The 18,952-nt window shown below is 44.2% G+C and overlaps 1 protein-coding gene across 1 annotated transcript in view; it reads left to right on the top strand.

Annotated features, from left to right (window-relative positions):
- Positions 1–18,952, top strand: part of LOC137364573 (probable G-protein coupled receptor 139) — a 78,473-nt gene that overhangs the window by 55,455 nt on the left and 4,066 nt on the right. The gene's annotated exons all lie outside the window — the stretch shown is intronic.

The raw sequence follows: 18,952 nt of genomic DNA, 5'->3' as shown, positions 1-18,952 counted from the left end.
GCGATGATTTGTGCGTCCTCACTGTCCACTGGAGTTGTACCAGATGATTGGGGGATGGCAAATGTTTTTCCTTTGTGCAAGAAAGGGAATAGGGATAACCCTGGGAATTATAAACCAGTCAGTCTTACGTCGGTAGTGGGCAAATTATTGGAGAGGATTCTGAGAGACAGGATTTATGATTATTTGGAAAAGCATGGTTTGATTAGACACAGTCAGCATGGCCTTGTGAGGGGCAGGTCATGCCTCACAAGTCTTACTGGATTATCTGAAGTTGTGACAAAACACATTGATGAAGGAAGAGCAGTGGATGTGGTGTATATGGATTTTAGCAAGGCGTTTGATAAAGTTCCCCTAGTAGGCTCATTCAGAAAGTAAGGAGGTATGGGATTCAGGGAAAGTTTGCTGTGTGGATACAAAATTGGCTGGCCCATAGAAGACAGAGGGCGGTAGTAGATGGAAAGTATCCAGCCTGGAGCTCGCTGGTAAGTGGTGTTCCGCAGTGATCTGTTCTGGGACCTCTGCTCTTTGTGATTGTTATAAATGATTTGGATGAGGAAGTGGAAGGCTGGGTAGCAAGTTTGCCGATGACACGAAGATTGCTGGATAATGTGGAAGGCTGTTTTTGGTTGCAACGGGACATTGACAGGATGCAGAGCTGGGCTGAGAAGTGGCAGATGGAGTTCAACCTGGAAAAGTGCGAAGTGATTCATTTTGGAAGGTCGAATTTGAAAGCAGAATACAGGCTTCAAGACAGGATTCTTGGTAGTGTGGAGGAACAGAGGGACCTTGGGGTCCATGTCCATACATCGCTCAAAGTTGCCACCCAAGTTGATAGGGTTGTTAAGAAGGCATATGGTGTGTTGGCTTTCATTAACAAAGGGATTGAGTTTAAGAGCCGTGAGGTTATGCTGCAGTTCTATAAAGCCCTGGTTAGACCAAACTTGGAATATTGTGTTCAGTTCTAGTCGCCTCATTATAGGAAGGATGTGGAAGCTTAAGAGAGGGTGCAGAGGAGATATACCAGGCTGCTACCTGGACTGGAGGGCATATCTTACGAAGAAAGGTTGAGGGAGATAGGGCTTTTCTCATTGGAGTGAAGAAGGATGAGAGGTGACTTGGTGGAGGGGTACAAGATGATGAGAGGCATAGATAGCGTGGATAGCCAGATACTTTTTCCCAGGGCGGAAAGGGCTATCACCAGGGGGCATAATTTTAAGGTGATTGGAGGAAGGTTGCGGGGAGATGTCAGAGGTAGGTTCTTTACACAGAGAGTGGTGGGTGCGTGGAATGCACTGCCAGCGGTGGTAGTCGAAGCAGATGCATTAGGGACGTTTAAGCGACTCTTGGATAGGTACATGGATGATAGTAGAATGAAGGGTAAGTAGGTAGTTTGATCGTAGAGTAGGTTAATGTTTCGGCACAACATCGTGGGCCGAAGGGCCTGTACTGTGCTGTACTGTTCTATGTTCTAAATGCTGCCAGACCTGCTGATTCGTTCCAGCATATCGTGTTTTTCTATCAGATTTCCAGCATCCGCAGTATTTTGCTTTTATTTTAGTGTTAATTCACTGCCACTTCTCTTCCAGGAATGCCGACCTTGAAGAAGTTCTGCTCGTCTCTCCGACGGGATTTTCGTTTGTCTCTTTTACCTTGTTAATCCACCCAGGATCACAGGTATATCCGAGAAATATAACGTTCCTCGGACTGCTGCACTCGCCGCATCCTGAGATCCACACTCAGTGCTAAACTTTAACACTGCGTCTCTTTTCACAGATGCTGCCAGGCCTGCTGAATGGTTCCAGCATTTCTTGTTTTTATTACCCATATCTATCTTCCTTGTTACTTAGTCATAGAGTCACAGAGTTAAACAGCACAAATACAGGCCCTTCGGCCAATCGTGTCGAAGCTGGCCATACAGCACTCAACTATTCTAATCCCATATTCCTGTACTTGGCCTGTAGCCTTGTATTTTATGGCGTTTCAAGTGCTCATCCAAGTACTTCTTAAATGTTGTGAGAGTTCCTGACTCCACCACCTCTTCAGGCATGGTGTTCCAGATTCGAACCACCCTCTGGGTGAATAACTGGTTAATGAAATCCCCCTAAATCTGTGCCCCCTGGTTCTTGAGCATATCAATGCCCCTCATAATCTGCACACCTCAATCATGCCCCCCCTCAGCCTTCTCTGTTCCAAGGAAAATAACCCCAGCCGATCCAGTCTCTCTTCATTGCTGAAATGCTCCAGACCAGGCAACATCCTGGTGAATCTCCTCTCCACCCTCTCCAGTCCAATCACATCCTTCCTATAGTGTGGTGACCCGAACTGTACACAGTACTCCAGCTGTGGCGAACTCGCGCTTTATATAGCTCCATCATAACCTCCCTGCTCTTATCTTCTATGCCTCATTTAACAAAGGCAAGTATTCCATATGCCTTCCTAACCACCTTATTGTAAGGGGAGTAGATAGGCGGTTCTGTGGTCGAAAACGAGGCTCCCGAATGGTATGTTGCCTCTCAGGTGCACGGGTCAGGGATGTCTCAGATCGGCTGCAGAACATTCTAAAGGGGGAGGGTGAACAGCCAGTTGTCGTTGTGCACATAGTCACCAATTATATAGGTAAAAAACGGGATGAGGTACTACAAGCAGAGTTTAGGGAGTTAGGAGCCAAGTTAAAATGTAGGACCTCAGAGGTAGTAATCTCAGGATTGCGACCAGTGCCACGTGATAGTCAGAGTAAAAATGAAAGAATAGTCAGGATGAATGCGTGGCTTGAGAGATAGGGCAGGAAGGAGGGGTTCAGATTTTTGGGACATTGGGACCGGTTCTGGGGGAGGTGGGAGTATTACAAATTGGACGGTCTACACCTGGGCCGGACTGGAACCAATGTCCTTGGGGGTGCTTTTGCTAACGCTGTTGGGGAGGGTTTAAACTAATGTGGAAGGGGGATGGGAACCAATTGAGGAGGTTCAGTTGACACTAAGGAGGTAGTAACAAAAGCCTGCAAGGAACTAGATAATGAAGACAGTGTGACTAAGGGGAAGAGCAGGCAGGGAGCAGATGATGAATGTAAAGGGACTGGTGGTCTGAGGTGCATTCGTTTTAATGCAAGAAATGTAGTAGGTAAGGCAGATGAACTTAGGGCTTGGATTCGTACCTGGGAGGATGATGTTATTGCTATGACTGAGACTTGGTTGAGGGAAGGGCATGATTGGCAACTAAATATCCCACGATATCGATGCTTCAGGCGGGAGAGAGAGGGAGGTAAAAGGGGTGGAGGAGTTGCTTTACTGGTCAAAGAGGATATCACAGCTGTGCTGAAGGAGGGCACTATGGAGGACTCGAGCAGTGAAGCAATATGGACAGAACTCAGAAATAGGAAGGGTGCGGTAACAATGTTGGGGCTGTACTGCAGGCCTCCCAACAGCGAGCGTGAGATAGAGGTACAAATATGTAAACAGATTATGGAAAGATGTAGGAGCAACAGGGTGGTGGTGATAGGAGATATTAATTTTCCCAACATTGACTGGGATTCACTTAGTGTTAGAGGTCTAGATGGAGCATAATTTGTAAGGAGCATCCAGGAGGGTTTTCGAGAGCAGTATGTAAATAGTCCAACTCGGGAAGGGGCTATACTGGACCTGGTGTTGGGGAATGAGCCCGGCCAGGTGTTTGAAGTTTCAGTAGGCGACTATTTTGGGAACAGTGATCACAATTCCGTAAGCTTTAAAATACTCATGGACAAAGACGAGAGTGGTCCTAAAGGAAGAGTGCTAAATTGGGGGAAGGCCAACTATACCAAAATTCGGCAGGAGCTGGGGAATGTAGATTGGGAGCAGCTGTTTGAAGGTAAATCCACTTTTGATATGTGGGAGGCTTTTAAAGACAGGTTACTTAGCGTGCAGGAGAGACATATTACTGTGAAAATGAGGGATAGAAATGGCAAGAGTGGGGAACCATGGATGACAAGTGAAATTGTGAGACTAGCTAAGAGGAAAAAGGAAGCATACATAAGGTCTAGGCGGCTGATGAAACACGAAGCTTTGAAAGAATATCGGGAATGTAGGACCAATTTGAAACGATGAATTAAGAGCGCTAAAAGGGGTCATGAAATATCTTTAGCAAACAGGGTTAAAGAAAATCCCAAAGCCTTTTATTCATATATAAGGAGAAAGAGGGTAACTAGAGAAAGGATTGGCCCACTAAAGGACAAAGGAGGAATGTTATGCTTGTAGTCAGAGAAAATGGGTGAGATTCTAAACGAGTACTTTGCATCGGTATTCACCGAGGAGAGGGACATGACGGATGTTGAGGTTAGGAACAGATGTTTGATTACTCTAGGTCAAGTTTGCATAAGGAGGGAGGAATTGTTGGGTATTCTAAAGGGCATTAAGGTGGACAAGTCCCCAGGTCCGGATGGGATCTATCCCAGGTTACTGAGGGAAGCGAGAGAGGAAATAGCTGGTTCCTTAACAGATATCCTTGCAGCATCCTTAAACACGGGTGAGGTCCCGGAGGACTGGAGAATTGCTAATGTTGCCCCCTTGTTTAAGAAGGGTAGCAGGGATAATCCAGGTAATTATAGACCGGTGAGCCTGACGTCAGTGGCAGGGAAGCTGCTGGAGAAGATACTGAGGGATAGGATCTATTCCCATTTGGAAGAAAATGGGCTTATCAGTGATAGGCAACATGGTTTTGTGTAGGGAAGGTCATGTCTTACCAACTTAATAGAATTCTTTGAGGAAGTGACAAAGTTGATTGATGAGGGAAGGGCTGTCAATGTCATATACATGGACTTCAGTAAGGCGTTTGATAAGGTTCCCCATGGCAGGCTGATGGAGAAAGTGAAGGCACATGGGGTCCAAGGTGTACTAGCTAGATGGATAAAGAACTGGCTGGGCAACAGGAGACAGAGAGTAGCAGTGGAAGGGAGTTTCTCAAAATGGAGACGTGTGACCAGTGGTGTTCCACAGGGATCCGTGCTGGGACCACTGTTGTTTGTGATATACATTAATGATTTGGAGGAAAGTAAAGGTGGACTGATTAGCAAGTTTGCAGACGACACTAAGATTGGTGGAGTAGCAGATAGTGAAGGGGACTGTCAGAGAATACAGCAGAATATAGATAGATTGGAGAGCTGGGCAGAGAAATGGCAGATGGAGTTCAATCAGGGCAAATGCGAGGTGATGCATTTCGGAAGATCCAATTCAAGAGTGAACTATACAGTAAATGGAAAAGTCCTGGGGAAAATTGATGTCCAGAGAGATTTGGGTGTTCAGGTCCACTGTTCCCTGAAGGTGGCAACGCAGGTAAATAGAGTGGTCAAGAAGGCATATGGCATGCTTTCCTTCATCGGACGGGGTATTGAGTACAAGAGTTGTCAGGTCATGTTACAGTTGTATCGGACTTTGGTTCGGCCACATTTGGAATGCTGCGTGCAGTTCTGGTCGCCGCATTACCAAAAGGATGTGGATGCTTTGGAGAGGGTGCAGAGGAGGTTCACCAGAATGTTGCCTGGTATGGAGGGCGCTAGCTATGAAGAGACGTTGAGTAGATTAGGATTATTTTCATTAGAAAGACGGAGGTTGAGGGGGGACCTGATTGAGGTGTACAAAATCATGAGAGTTATAGACAGGGTGGATAGCAAGAAGCTTTTTCCCAGACTGGGGTATTCAATTACTAGAGGATACGAGTTCAAAGTGAAAGGGGAAAAGTTTAGGGGGTATATGAGTGGAAAGTTCTTTACGCAGAGGGTGGTGGGTGCCTGGAACGCGTTGCCAGCGGAGGTGGTAGATGCGGGCACGATGGCGTCTTTTAAGATGTATCTAGACAGATACATGAATGGGCAGTAAGAAAAGAGATACAGACCCTTAGAAAATAGGCGACATGTTTAGATAGAGGATCTGGATCGGCGCAGGCTTGGAGGGCCGAAGGGCCTGTTCCTGTGCTGCAATTTTCTTTGTTCTTTGTTCTTTGTTCTTTTTTATGATTAGATTAGATTTGAGATACAGCACTGAAACAGGCCCTTCGGCCCACCGAGTCTGTGCCGACCATCAACTACCCATTTATACTAATCCTACACTAATCCCATATTCCTACCAAACATCCCCATCTGTCCCTATATTTCCCTACTACCTACCTATACTAGTGACAATTTATAATGGCCAATTTACCTACCAACCTGCAAGTCTTTTGGCTTGTGGGAGGAAACCGGAGCACCCGGAGAAAACCCACGCAGACACAGGGAGAACTTGCAAACTCCACACAGGCAGTGCGGCTGCCTTCAGTGATCTGTGGACAGGTACACCAAGGTCCTTCTGACTTTCTGTACTTCCTTGGGTCCTATCATCCATTGTGTATTCCCTTGCCTTGTTAGTTCTCCAAAATGCATTACCTCACTGTTTTTATGATTGCATTCAATTTGCCACTGCTCCGCGGATCTTACCAGCCCATCTATATCTCCCTGTAATCTAAGGATTTCCACTTCACGATTTACAACACCACCAATGTTCGTGTCATCTGCGAACTTACTGATCATATCTCCTATATTCATGTCTGAATCATTAATGAACACTACAAACAGCAAGGGTCACAGCACGGATCCCTGTGGTACAGCACTGGTCATAGGCTTCAAATCGCAAAAGCAGCCCTTGACTATTACCCTCTGCCTGCTGCCACTAAGCCAATTTTGGATCCAATTTGCCAAATTGTCCTGCATCCCATGGGCTCTTTCTTTCTTAACCAATCTTCCATGCTTACCCTTCTCAAAAGCCTTACTGAAATCCTTGTATACTGCATCTTCTGCTTTACCCTCTGTTGAAGAAAATCCAGATTGTGCCCAATTGTTGAACAAATTCTCCGGACTCAGACGTTGAGAATCAAACCCTTTATTGCATGATATCATGGGAGAGCAAACCTTACCTAAATGCGGTCCAGAGCTACTCCCAAAGAGCTACAGATCGCCGTGGACTTATGGAGTATAAACCAAGGCAGAGCTAACAGTTTCACAATTAGATAAGCACCCACAAGGCTGCCTACGTAACGGTGCACCATGCAGGGTCCGAGGTCAGCGAAACATCAGTTTCAACAATAACAAGCTAGTTCCTTAATTCAATGCCCACTCCAGACACCATATCTGGCCGTAATGTCTGATTGTGGTTAGTTGCTCTGTCTACAATTTATGACCGTTGGTTGTGGTTAGATTAGCTACAAGCTGTGTCCTGCTTTTCTGCTTCTACAAAGTTATGTAATAATTAGCAAAGCTCAGAAAATTTCTCCAACAATCCCTCCTTTTATCATACCATGATAACACAATATCATCGTATGTGGAGGGGAGAGGTATTTAAAGTAGTCATTGCAGCATTATATCTTTCCTTCCATCGCGCTGTCGCAGCCGCAAGGCCAAGCTCGCAATACATGATTGATTAATCTCAGCTTAAATGTCCCCATAAACTCTGTTCTTAAAATTCTAAAATTCTGTTCTCACAGTCCCCGCTTGACTCTTCTACAACCCTTTTAAGAATCCTTACCTTGATCCCACCTCGGTGCCTTTAATGGTCTCTCTTTGTCTCGCAACAGCCTTCAACACTCGGAGGGGTCGCACTCAATACGTCGCCTGCTTATATCACAAGGGGGCAGCGGGAACTCTGTAAAGGCATAAGTTTTGCAGGGGCTTCAATCACTTGTTTACAACATAAAAGGTGGTACACTTGTACATTTACCATGTCATTTAAACATCATTGTTACATAATCGATTGTACAAACATAATACAATTTCATAAAGTACATTGATCATCCATTTGCTCACTTTAAGTACATATGAGAAGGTTATCCAATTACCCTCTAATGGCATAACTAATTGTCCCTCCTTTTACAGAGCAAGCTCGAACACTAATTGCTTTTCGGGTAGCTGTCCAACCTGTGTTCATACATCCTCTTGCATTGCCTAATCAATTTCTTAAGTTGCCAAATTAAGTCTGTCACATATGACGCCATGATACCCAAAACCACTGTCAGGACACGGGAGATAATTCTAAACCAGGTGTGTATCTGCACGTTTGACCCCCAGTTCCATAAGTCCTCCTGCCAGGTAGAATAATTTATCTTGTCAATCTCATCTTGTAGCATCTTCGACTGTTGTTCCAGCTTGCAATGGCTTCCAGCTGCTGTCTCTCTTTACCCAAGCGTGTGAGCAATGGCTGAATAGTATATTCATATCCTCGGAGATAATTTGTCAACTCCTCCTTAATACTTTCTGTCACAGTTATCGTTTCTGTCTTTTGCTCATGGATCTGTACCAGCTCCATTTTCCCTACTCGGGTTGGTATTTGTGGGTTGAACCAAAATGTACTGTTGCTCACCGGACAAGTCCGTTTATGTCCATACTGGTACTCCTTCGCTGTGGTGGTTAAGCAATATCTCCCCTTTCCCATATAGGCCACATGGGTTAGTCCTGACAATGCTTTCCTAGTCTCCATGGTGCAATTTACAGTGGTATTAAATCCGCATTTTTGATTCTGCCGTTTTATATACAGGACGAGGACATCTGATCACCTGGTTTTCCAGACTACACTCAGACAATGGACAATGTTGGTCCAATTACCTCTTTTCCAATTTCCATAACATAGGGTAAAATATCATTGTATTTTATGTAATCTTTTCCCCTTATCACTTCTATATTTTCTACTTCATGTAATTGTATCGCTAACTTATCTCTCAGAATTACAGGTATTCCCAACACTACTCCAATACTCATAGATCCTGTATTTACACATTCCTGACCTTTCCATACCTTAAGTTTTCTGAGTTGGCACCTGATAATTTTATCATTTGTGTGACTAGCTAAGTCCTCGAACTGGGTGTAATTGATCCAAACTGGTACCTGTCCTGCATCAATTTGCCTCCAATTTTCCTTCGTTTGTTCTAACATCCACGGACCATATGTACTACAAACACTTTCATTATTTGAAATGTCATGGACCTCCTTTACCTTTTCTATGATATCATTAATAGTATGAGCATGACCTTCCCGTACTCTCACCAGTCCTGTCACTGTTTTTGACAGATCCTGTCCTACTTTAGCTACACCACTTCTGTGCCTTTTGTTCCTTTTTTAAAAACAATATCCTTTACTAGCTGACTGAGAGTTCTAACCTTCTGGTCCACATTTTCCAAATCTATAGTATTGACAATTGAAGTTCCCGTATTAAAGACTGTGGCTGCGTCATTCACTAAACTGCGTTTATGTCTCTTTCCCTTTATTATTTTCGCATTACCAAATTCCTGTCTCAACAATTGTTACAGTAATACCTTGTACAACTCTCGGGTCTTCTCAGGGCACCAGTCAGATAGCTGGATATCTGAGAAAATCAATATTACCGGTACCAACTCAAGCGTTATATTATCATATACAATTTTATTAGGTTTTATTATCGCAAGTCTATTTTCTAGTCCTGTAGTCAAGACCGGGCAAGGGAGACCAGTCACTTGTGGCTGTTGGGTCGTAACCTTACTCGTCGGTAATGCGGATGTGGGGTTAACCGTGGGGGTTGGTGCTTATTGTCTGTTTAATCTCATAACCAGAAATAGGAACAGTCCTTTTTTTTAGAGCTTTAATATCTTGTGCTAGGGGAGTTCGAGGATTGGCTGCACACACTTTTGCTCTGTCTCATGCTTTCCCTGTGTTATTATTATTCCCAAATAAGAAACGTTTTCCTTCATTATCGGTGCAATTTTCAGCTTAACTTTCACTCTAACCTTCTGAAGGAAGGTGGAATATCGATGGATTATTATAAAATCCCTGGGAGAGACACGTCCAGATGTACTGTTGTCCCTTGAACGTAAATGCAAATTTAGTTTGACACTCTTGTGCCAACTGTATGGACCCGAACCCATTGCTAATGTCCAACACAGTAAACCACAGATTTGTTATTTTCTAAAACTTTGATTGTCCTCTTAAATATCAGATAAATTTCCCTTTTAGTGCTTTAAATAACCACTCATATCAATTAAATTTTGTTATTGATTTCAATTTCTTATGCCCAGACTTGGTTGTACTTTTTGTACGTTAAGGACAGAAATGCTTGCAACTATCTTTTCTTCTCAAGCATTTTGTCTCATTGATAAAGATGCTATGATATTTGATGTCTGCAATTAAGTTTTAAATTCTCAAAGCTGCTGGATCTCTTGTTCTGGCATCAGTTCTCATGTGGCCTTGGAACCTGCCGTCACCTGCTTAAAAAGAATCCATTGTGGCTCTGCCCCTGAGCCCAATGGGTTAATTTGTCCAATTCTATCTGTCAACTTAGAAATGTAAAATTTGGCAACGTCCAATATGTATAAATTTGACTCTCAGCAATGCAAAAAGCTGCAGCGAGTTAAGTTCTTTGTTTGTCTCCAAGGGGGCAGAGCAAAACATTCTCAGCTACGTCACTTTACAAAACCTTTCTTTTCTGATCGAAAAGAACTATCTATTTTAAACCTTTTCAATCCTTTTGGTATCCTTAGGGTTTAAAAACAACAAAATCATGTGTAACATATTTCAACTTCAAAGGAAAGCATCTCCATCAGGAAAGACAGCATTTTAGATTAAACTCCAATTGTTTCCAAACTTTTTGTATCTCTTGTCAGAGATTCCTAATCCAAGGAATTTTACGACAAAGATGATTCCAATTCCAATTCATTGCAATAATATTTAAAAATCAAAACTGCCGATGTTATATGAGTGAGTCCTCTGTCCAGAACTTAAGACTCCTCCAAAACTCGACATGCTAAACTTGAAAGTTCATTGTGGTTGCAAATGACATTTCCAGTTCTTCAACTTAAACAGGTCAATTAACCTTAACAGTATTAATTCAATTCATACTTATTAACTTATAATACTTATTAACTACACACAGAACAGAATAGCACGTGCTTATTTTAAAAGATAGGTAAATTACATCATTTTCTTGCTCTTTCTTCAGGCGCCTTTTCAAATGACTGTAATAAAACCAAAAACTAAAGAAAAAGTTATTTAACATTCTTACAACAAAAGACTTAACACTAGGTCCTTACACAAACTTTAATCTTTTTAAACAGACAGAATCTTTCCTATATCTCCTTTTCTATCCTTTCTTTCCCTTAAAACAGTATAACAGTCAGTGAAACATGTTTTCAAATTTAGACTGTAAAATAAAACAATAGCAGAGCTTCCAATTAAATCAATGTTCCAAACCCCAAATTAGATTTCTGACAGACATCTTCAGACCTTCAAGGCTGCAGCTTATCCCTCAGAAAATTGTTCATTGCCTTTTTACAGTTGCAAAACCAACTAAAAATAAAAACTTTAACTTAAAATATAATTCAATTTTATATCCCATTCCTGGGTGCACAATCTTAAATCGAAATGAACACACTCAACAATCACTTTTCACACTCATTCAATTCCAAACAACTTAATAGACTCATGCTTTTAACATTAAAGCCAGACAACAAAGAGTTAACGACAGTCAGTTCTGCAGAATACAAGCTGTTCTTCCCAGTTATTCAATTCATTCGCGGAAGCTTCCGACATTCTCACAGTCGAATCAAAAACACAGTTACTTGTTTTTACTCTCACACATTCCTATCTTTAAAACACATATTTACCGTGGCGCTTCTGCGTCTCCTTCGAGGGGGCAAACGGACGTGGGTCGCCTTTCTCCAGAGGACATGGTTTACTTGTCCCTGGGGGCAACCCTTCCTTCTTGGAAGCCGTTGAGTCCACTCTTACTTCTACTTTCTCAAAACCTTCTAAATTTACGAGTTCTTTTCTATGAATCAAGTAGCATTAAAACACAGGAAAACAAACAAGACACAACAAACAAATAGACACAAGGATACGAACAGGCGCAGTTAATGTTAAATTCTCAAGGTCAGCTAACTGGCACACCCCTCTCTCTCAGGCGAACGCTCTTTCGTTCTCCCTCCGTCCCACAGCCTCTCTCTCTGGGGCCAGATTCCGGCTCGTGTACTCAGGAGCAACGATCATGTGCCTGTCGGGTCAATTTGGCAGTTTAGTTACAGCCCCAGTCGTTCACCGTCCCAGACAGTTGTCCTAACTCCTTCTGTCCCACAGCCTCTTTACTCCACCCGGTGGAGGAACAGCTCGTGCAAACTCAAATTAGGATCACCAAATTCCCGGAATTTGGTACTACTACTACACCGAATTCGCCACATTTTACTGGATTTTCCACTTATCTCCTTTTCAACTTCCCTTCGCTGAATTTTAGATCTTTTCTGATCAGGTTTCAGCCAATTCTTCCTTGACCCCTTTGTTCCCTTCGCCCACTTAATTCCTGGCCTTCACGTGGGACGCAGTTGTCCTCTTAATTCCGGCTCAGGCTGGGTGATTGGGATATCAGGGTCGCAGAAAAGTTGACTTACCCCTGATCCTGTCAATTATTTCTTCAATAGGTTCTTTTGGATCCCGTGAAGTCAGGGATCCTGCCGACTACGCCAAACTGTTGAAGAAAATCCTGATTGTGCCCAATTGTTGAACAAATTCTCCGGACTCAGACGTTGAGAATCAAACCCTTTATTGCATGATATCATGGGGGGGGGGGGGGGCACACCTTACCTAAATGCGGTCCAGAGCTACTCCCAAAGAGCTACAGATCGCCGTGGACTTATATAGTATAAACAAAGGCAGAGCTAACAGTTTCACAATTAGATAAGCACACACAAGACTGCCTACGTAACGGTGCACCATGCAGGGTCCGAGGTCAGCGAAACATCAGTTTCAACAATAACAAGCTAGTTCCTTAATTCAATGCCCACTCCAGACACCATATCTGGCCGTAATGTCTGATTGTGGTTAGCTGCTCTGTCTACAATTTATGACCGTTGGTTGTGGTTAGATTAGCGACAAGCTGTGTCCTGCTTTTCTGCTTCTACAAAGTTATGTAATAATTCGCAAAGCTCAGAAAATTTCTCCAACACCCTCATCGACACATCTTGTGACCTCCTCGAAAAATTCAATCAATTCAGTTAGACACGATCACCCCCTGACAAAGCCATGCTGACTATCCCTGATTAATCCCTGCCCATCCAAGTGGAGATTAATACTGCCCCTCAGAATTTTTCCAATATTTTCCCAACCACTAATGTTAGACTTACCGGCCTGTAATTACCTGTTTTTCCCTACTACCCTTCTTGAATAATGGTACCACATTCGCTGTTTTCCAGCGCTCTGGTACCTGTCCCGTGGCCAGAGAGGATTTAAAATTTAAAACTCCCTGCTATTTCCTCCCTTGCTTCACCTAACAGCCTGGGATACATGTCATCTGGTCCTGAGGATTTATCTACTTTTAAGCCCGCTAAAAAAACTAATATTCCCTCCCTTTCAACGCTCATATGTTCAAGTATATCCCCCTCCCTGATCTCTACACCTACATCATCCTTCTCCATAGTGAAGACAGATGAAAAGTAATCATTTAAAACCTCACCTATGTCCTCTGACTCCACACACAGATTGCCACCTTGGTCCCTAATGGGCCCTACTCTTTCCCTGCCTTTCCTCTTACCCTGAATATATTTATTAAACGCCTTGGGATTTTCCTTTATCTTGCCAACCAGTGTTTTTTCATGTCCCCTCTTCGCTCTCCTAATTACTTTTGTAAGTACCACTCTGCACTTTCTATACTCCTCTGGTGCCTCCGCTGTTTTCAGCGCTTGGTATCTGCCATAAGCCTCCTTTTTTTCCTGATCCTATTCTCTATATCCCTTGACATCCAGGGTTCCCTGGACATGTTGGACCTACCCTTCACCTTAATGGGTACATGTTGGCTCTGAAGTCCCACAAATTCCTCTTTGAATGACTCCCACTGGTCTGGCGTAGACCTTCCTACAAGTAGCTGCTCTCAGTCCACTTTGGCCAGAATCTGTCTTAGTATATTGAAATCGGGTTTCCCCCAATTCAGTACCTTTATTTCTGGTCCATCTTTGACCTTTTCCATAACTACCTTAAATCTTACAGAGTTATCGTCACTATCCCTGAAATGCTACCCCACTGACACTTCTATCACTTGACCTGCTTCATTACCAAGGATTATGTCCAGTACTGCCCCTTTTTTTTAAAGAACATTACAGCGCAGTACAGGCCCTTCGGCCCTCGATGTTGCGCCGACCTGTGAAACCATCTGACCTACACTATTCCATTTTCATCCATATGTCTATCCAATGACCATTAAATGCCCTTAAAGTTGGCGACTCTACTACTGTTGCAGGCAGGGCGTTCCACGCCCCTACTACTCTCTGAGTAAAGAAACTACCTCTGACATCTGTCCAATATCTATCACCCCTCAACTTAAAGCTATGTCCCCTCGTGTTTGCCATCAGCATCCGAGGAAAACGACTCTCACTATTCGCCCTATCTAACCCTCTGATTATCTTATATGTCTCTATTAAGTCACCTCTCCTCCTCCTTCTCTCCAATGAAAACAACCTCAAGTCCCTCAGCTTTTCCTCGTAAGACCTTCCCTCCATACCAGGCAACATCCTAGTAAATCTCCTCTGCAACATTCTCTTGTAGGACTTTCTACATCCTGGGTCAAAAAGCTCTCTTGTATGCATTTTAAGAATTCTGCCCCTTTAAGCCGTTTGCACTAAGACTACCCCAGTTAATATTGGTGAAGTTGAAGTTCCCTACTATTATTACCCTATTATTTTTACACCTCTCTGAGATTTGCCGACATACCTGCTCCTCTATCTCATCCTGACTGTTTGTAGGCCTGTAGTACACATGCATCCAGCTGATTGCCACTTTTTGTTTTTAAGTTCTACCCAAATGGCCTCATTTGAGTAACATTCTAAGATTTATTTATTTTAAATTAATTTATTAATTAGTGCTAAAAATGTCAGTTAGAGGGGTAAAGTGCTTCACCTGTGAGATGTGGGAGGTCCGTGATGCTCCCAGTGTTTCGGACGACTACATCTGCAGGAAGTGTACCCAGTTTCAGCTCCTCACAGACCGCATGGATCAGTTGGAGCAGCAACTGGATGCACTTACGAGCATTCAGGTGGCAGAAAGCGTCATAGACAGGAGTTTTAGAGAAGTGGTTACATCCAAGGTACAGGAGGATAGATGGGTGACCGCTAGAAGGGGCAGGCAGTCAGTGCAGGAATCCCCTATGGCTATCCCCCTCTATAACAAGTATACCGTTTGGGACACTGTTGGTGGGGGGAATGAACGTTGAGGGGAAAACAACTGCAGCAGCCAGAGCAGTGGCACCAGGGCTGGCACTGTTGTTCAGCAGGGAGGGACAAAGCCAAGAAGAGCAATAATTATAGGGAACTCTATAATCAGGGGCACAGATAGGCGCTTCTGTGGATGTGAAAGAAACTCCAGGATGGTAGGTTGCATCCTTGGTGACAGGAGCAAGGATGTCTCTGAACGGACAGGGGGCATCCTGAAGGGGGCGGTTGTACAGTCAGAGGTTGTGGTACACATCGGTACCAATGACACAGGCAGGAAGAGTGACTAGGTCCTGCAGGGGGAGTTTAGGGAGTTAGGTAGAACGTTAAAAGACAGGACTTCTCGTGTTGTAATCTCTGGATTACTCCCTGTTCCACGTGCCAGTGAGGCTAGAAAAAGAATGATGGTGCAGCTAAACACGTGGCTGAACTGCTGGTGTAGAAGGGAGGGTTCAGATATCTGGACCATTGGGATATTTTCAGGGACTGGTGGGACCTGTACAAGAAGGACGGGCTGCATCTAAACTGGAGGGGCACAAATATCCCGGCTGGAGGTTCGCTAGTGTCAGTCGGGAGGGTTTAAACTAGTGTGGCAGAGGGGTGGGAACCAGAGCAGTCGGACAACAGGTGAAATAATTGAGGGCGATCGAGTAAATAAGGCCAGTAAGACCAAGAGGAAGAGCAGGCAGGGTGATGTTGCGGAGCACAGCAGGACTGGTGGTCTGAAGTGCATTTGTTTCAATGCGAGAAGTATAACAGGTAAGGCAGATGAACTCAGAGCTTGGATTAGTACTTGGAACTCTGATGTTGCTGCTATTGCAGAGACTTGGTTGAGGGAAGGACAGGATTGGCAGCTAAATGTTCCGGGATTGAGAAGCTTCAGCTGGGATAGAGGGGGATGTAAAAGGGGTTGTGGAATTGCATTACTGGTGAAAGAGAATATCACAGCTGTACTGCGGGAGGACACCTCGGAGGAGTCATGCAGTGAGGCAATATGGGTGGAGCTCAGGAATAGGAAAATGCAGTCACGATGTTGAGGGTTTACTGCAGGCCTCCCGACAGCCAGTGGGAAGTAAAGGAGCAGATATGTAGACAGATTTTGGAAAGATGTAAAAGTAACAGGGTAGTTGTGGTGGGTGATTTTAACTACCCCTAGATTGACTGGGACTCAGTTAGTGCTAGGGGCTTGGATGAGGCAGAATTAGTAAGGAGGATCCAGGAGGGCTTCTTGAAACAATATGTAGATAGTCCAACTGGGGATGGGGCTGTACTGGACCTGGTATTGGGGAATGAGCCCGGCCTAGTGGTCAAACACTCAGTAGGGGAGAATTTCGGGAGCAGTGACCATAATTCCATAAGTTTTAAGGTACTTGTGGATCAGGATAAGAGTAGATCTCGGGAGAAGATGCTAAATTGGGGGAAGGCTAATGATAACAACATTAGGCAGGAACTGAAGAATTTAGATTGGGGGTGGCTGTTTGAGGGTAAATCAACATCTGACATGTGGGAGTCTTTCAAACGTCAGTTGATTAGAATCCAGTACTGGCATGTTCCTGTGAGGAAGAAGGATAATTTTGGAAAGTTTCAGGAAGCTTGGATTACGAGGGATATTGTGAGCTTCGTTAAAAAGAAAAAGGAAGCATTGGTAAGGGCTAGAAAGCTGGCAACAGACGGAGCCCTTGAGGAATATAAAGAAAGTAGCACGGAACTTAAGAAAGGAGCCAGGAGGGCGAAAAGAGGTCATGAAAAGCCATCGGCAAACAGGATTAAGGAGAATCCCAAGGTGCCTTAGACGGATATAAAGTGCAAGAGGGTAACTAGGGAAAGGGTTGGCCCACTCAAGGACAGAGAAGGGAATCTATGTGTGGAGCCAGCGGAAATGGGCGAGGTACTAAATGAGCACTTTGCATCAGTATTCACCAAAGAGAAGGACTTGGTGGAAGATGAGCCGAGGGAAGAGAGTGTAGATAGTCTCAGTCATCACATATCAAAAAGGAGGATGTGCTGGGTGTCTTGCAAAGCATTAAGGCAGATAAGTCCCCAGGGCCTGATGGGATCTACCCCAGAATACTGAGGGAGGCTAGGGAAGAAATTGCTGGGACCTTGACAGAAATCTTTACATCCTCATTGGCTACAGGTGAGGTCCCAGAGGACTGGAGAATAGCCAATGTTGTTCCTTTGGTTAAGAAGGTTAGCAAGGATAATTTAAGAAATTATAGGCTGGGGGGACTTCCGTCAGTGGCAGGGAAATTATTGGAGAGCATTCTTCGGGACAGGATTTACTCTCATTAGGAAACAAACGAACTTACTAGCAAGAGGCAGCATGGTTTTGTGAAGGGGAGGTAGTGTCTCACGAATTTGATTGAGTTTTTTGAGGAAGTGACGAAGATGATTGATGAAGGAAGGGCAGTGGATGTTATTTATATGGACTTTAGTAAAGCCTTTGACGACAAGGTCCAGCATGGCAGACTGGTACAAAAGGTGAAGTCACATGGGATCAGAGGTGAGCTGGCAAGATCAATACAGAACTGACTCAGTCAGAGAAGACAGAGTGCAGCAGTGGAAGGGTGCTTTTCTGAATGGAGGGATGTGACTACTTGTGTTCCACAGGGAACTGTGCTGAAAGTTTTGCTCTTTGTAGTATATATAAATGATTTGGAGGAAAATGTTGCTTGTCTGATTAGTAAGTTTGTGGATGACACAAAGCTTGGTGCAGTTGTGGATAGTGATGAGGATAGTCAAAGGATGCAGCAGGATATAGATCGATTGGAGACTTGGGCAGAGAAATGGCAGATGGAGTTTAATCTTGGCAAATGTGAGGTAATGCATTTTGGAAGGTCTAATGCAGGTGGGAAGTATACAATAAATGGCAGCACCCTTAGGAGTATGGACAGGCTGAGGGATCTGGGCGCACAGGTCCACAGGTCACTGAAAGTGGCAATGCAGGTGGATAAGGTAGTCAAGAAGGCATACGCCATGCTTGCCTTCATCGGTCGGGGCCTAGAGTATAAATATTGACAAGTCATGCTGCAGCTGTACAGAACTTATTGAGGCCACTCTTGGAATATTGCGTGCAATTCTGGTCGCCACACTACCAGAAGGACATGGAGGCTTTGGAGAGGGTACAGAAGAGTTTTACCAGGATGTTGCCTGGTCTGGAGGGCATTAGCTATGAGGATAGGTTGAATAAACTCGGATTGTTTTCACTGGAACGACAGAGGTGGAGCGGCGACATGACAGAAGTTTACAAAGCTATGAGCGGCATGGACAGAGTGGATAGTCAGAAGCTTTGTCCCAGGGTGGAAGTGTCAGTTACTCGGGGACATAGGTTTAAGGTGAGAGGGGCAAAGTTTAGAGGTGATGTGCGAGGCAAGTTCTTTACTCAGAGGGTGGTGAGTGCCTGGAACCTGCTGCCGGGGGAGGTGGTGGAAGCACGTAGGATAGCGACGTTTAAGAGGCATCTTGACAAATACATGACTAGGATGGGAATAAAGGGATACGTTCCCCGGAAGTGCAGAAGGTTTAATTTTGGCAGGCATCTAGATCAGCGCAAGCTTGAATGGCCGAATGGCCTGTTCCTGTGCTGTACTGTTCTTTGTTCTTTGAGTGACCACCGCAAGTCCTTGTGGAGACGAAGTCCCGCATTCACATTGAGGATACCGTCCATCGTGTTGTGTGGCACTATCACCGTGCTAAATGGGATAGATTTCGAACCTATATAGCAATGCAAAACTGAGCATCC

This window comes from Heterodontus francisci, unplaced genomic scaffold (assembly GCF_036365525.1).
Source record: "Heterodontus francisci isolate sHetFra1 unplaced genomic scaffold, sHetFra1.hap1 HAP1_SCAFFOLD_174, whole genome shotgun sequence".
NCBI lineage: Eukaryota > Metazoa > Chordata > Chondrichthyes > Heterodontiformes > Heterodontidae > Heterodontus > Heterodontus francisci.
Note: the sequence above shows the minus strand (reverse complement) of the source record. Positions and strands in the feature narration are given on the sequence as shown.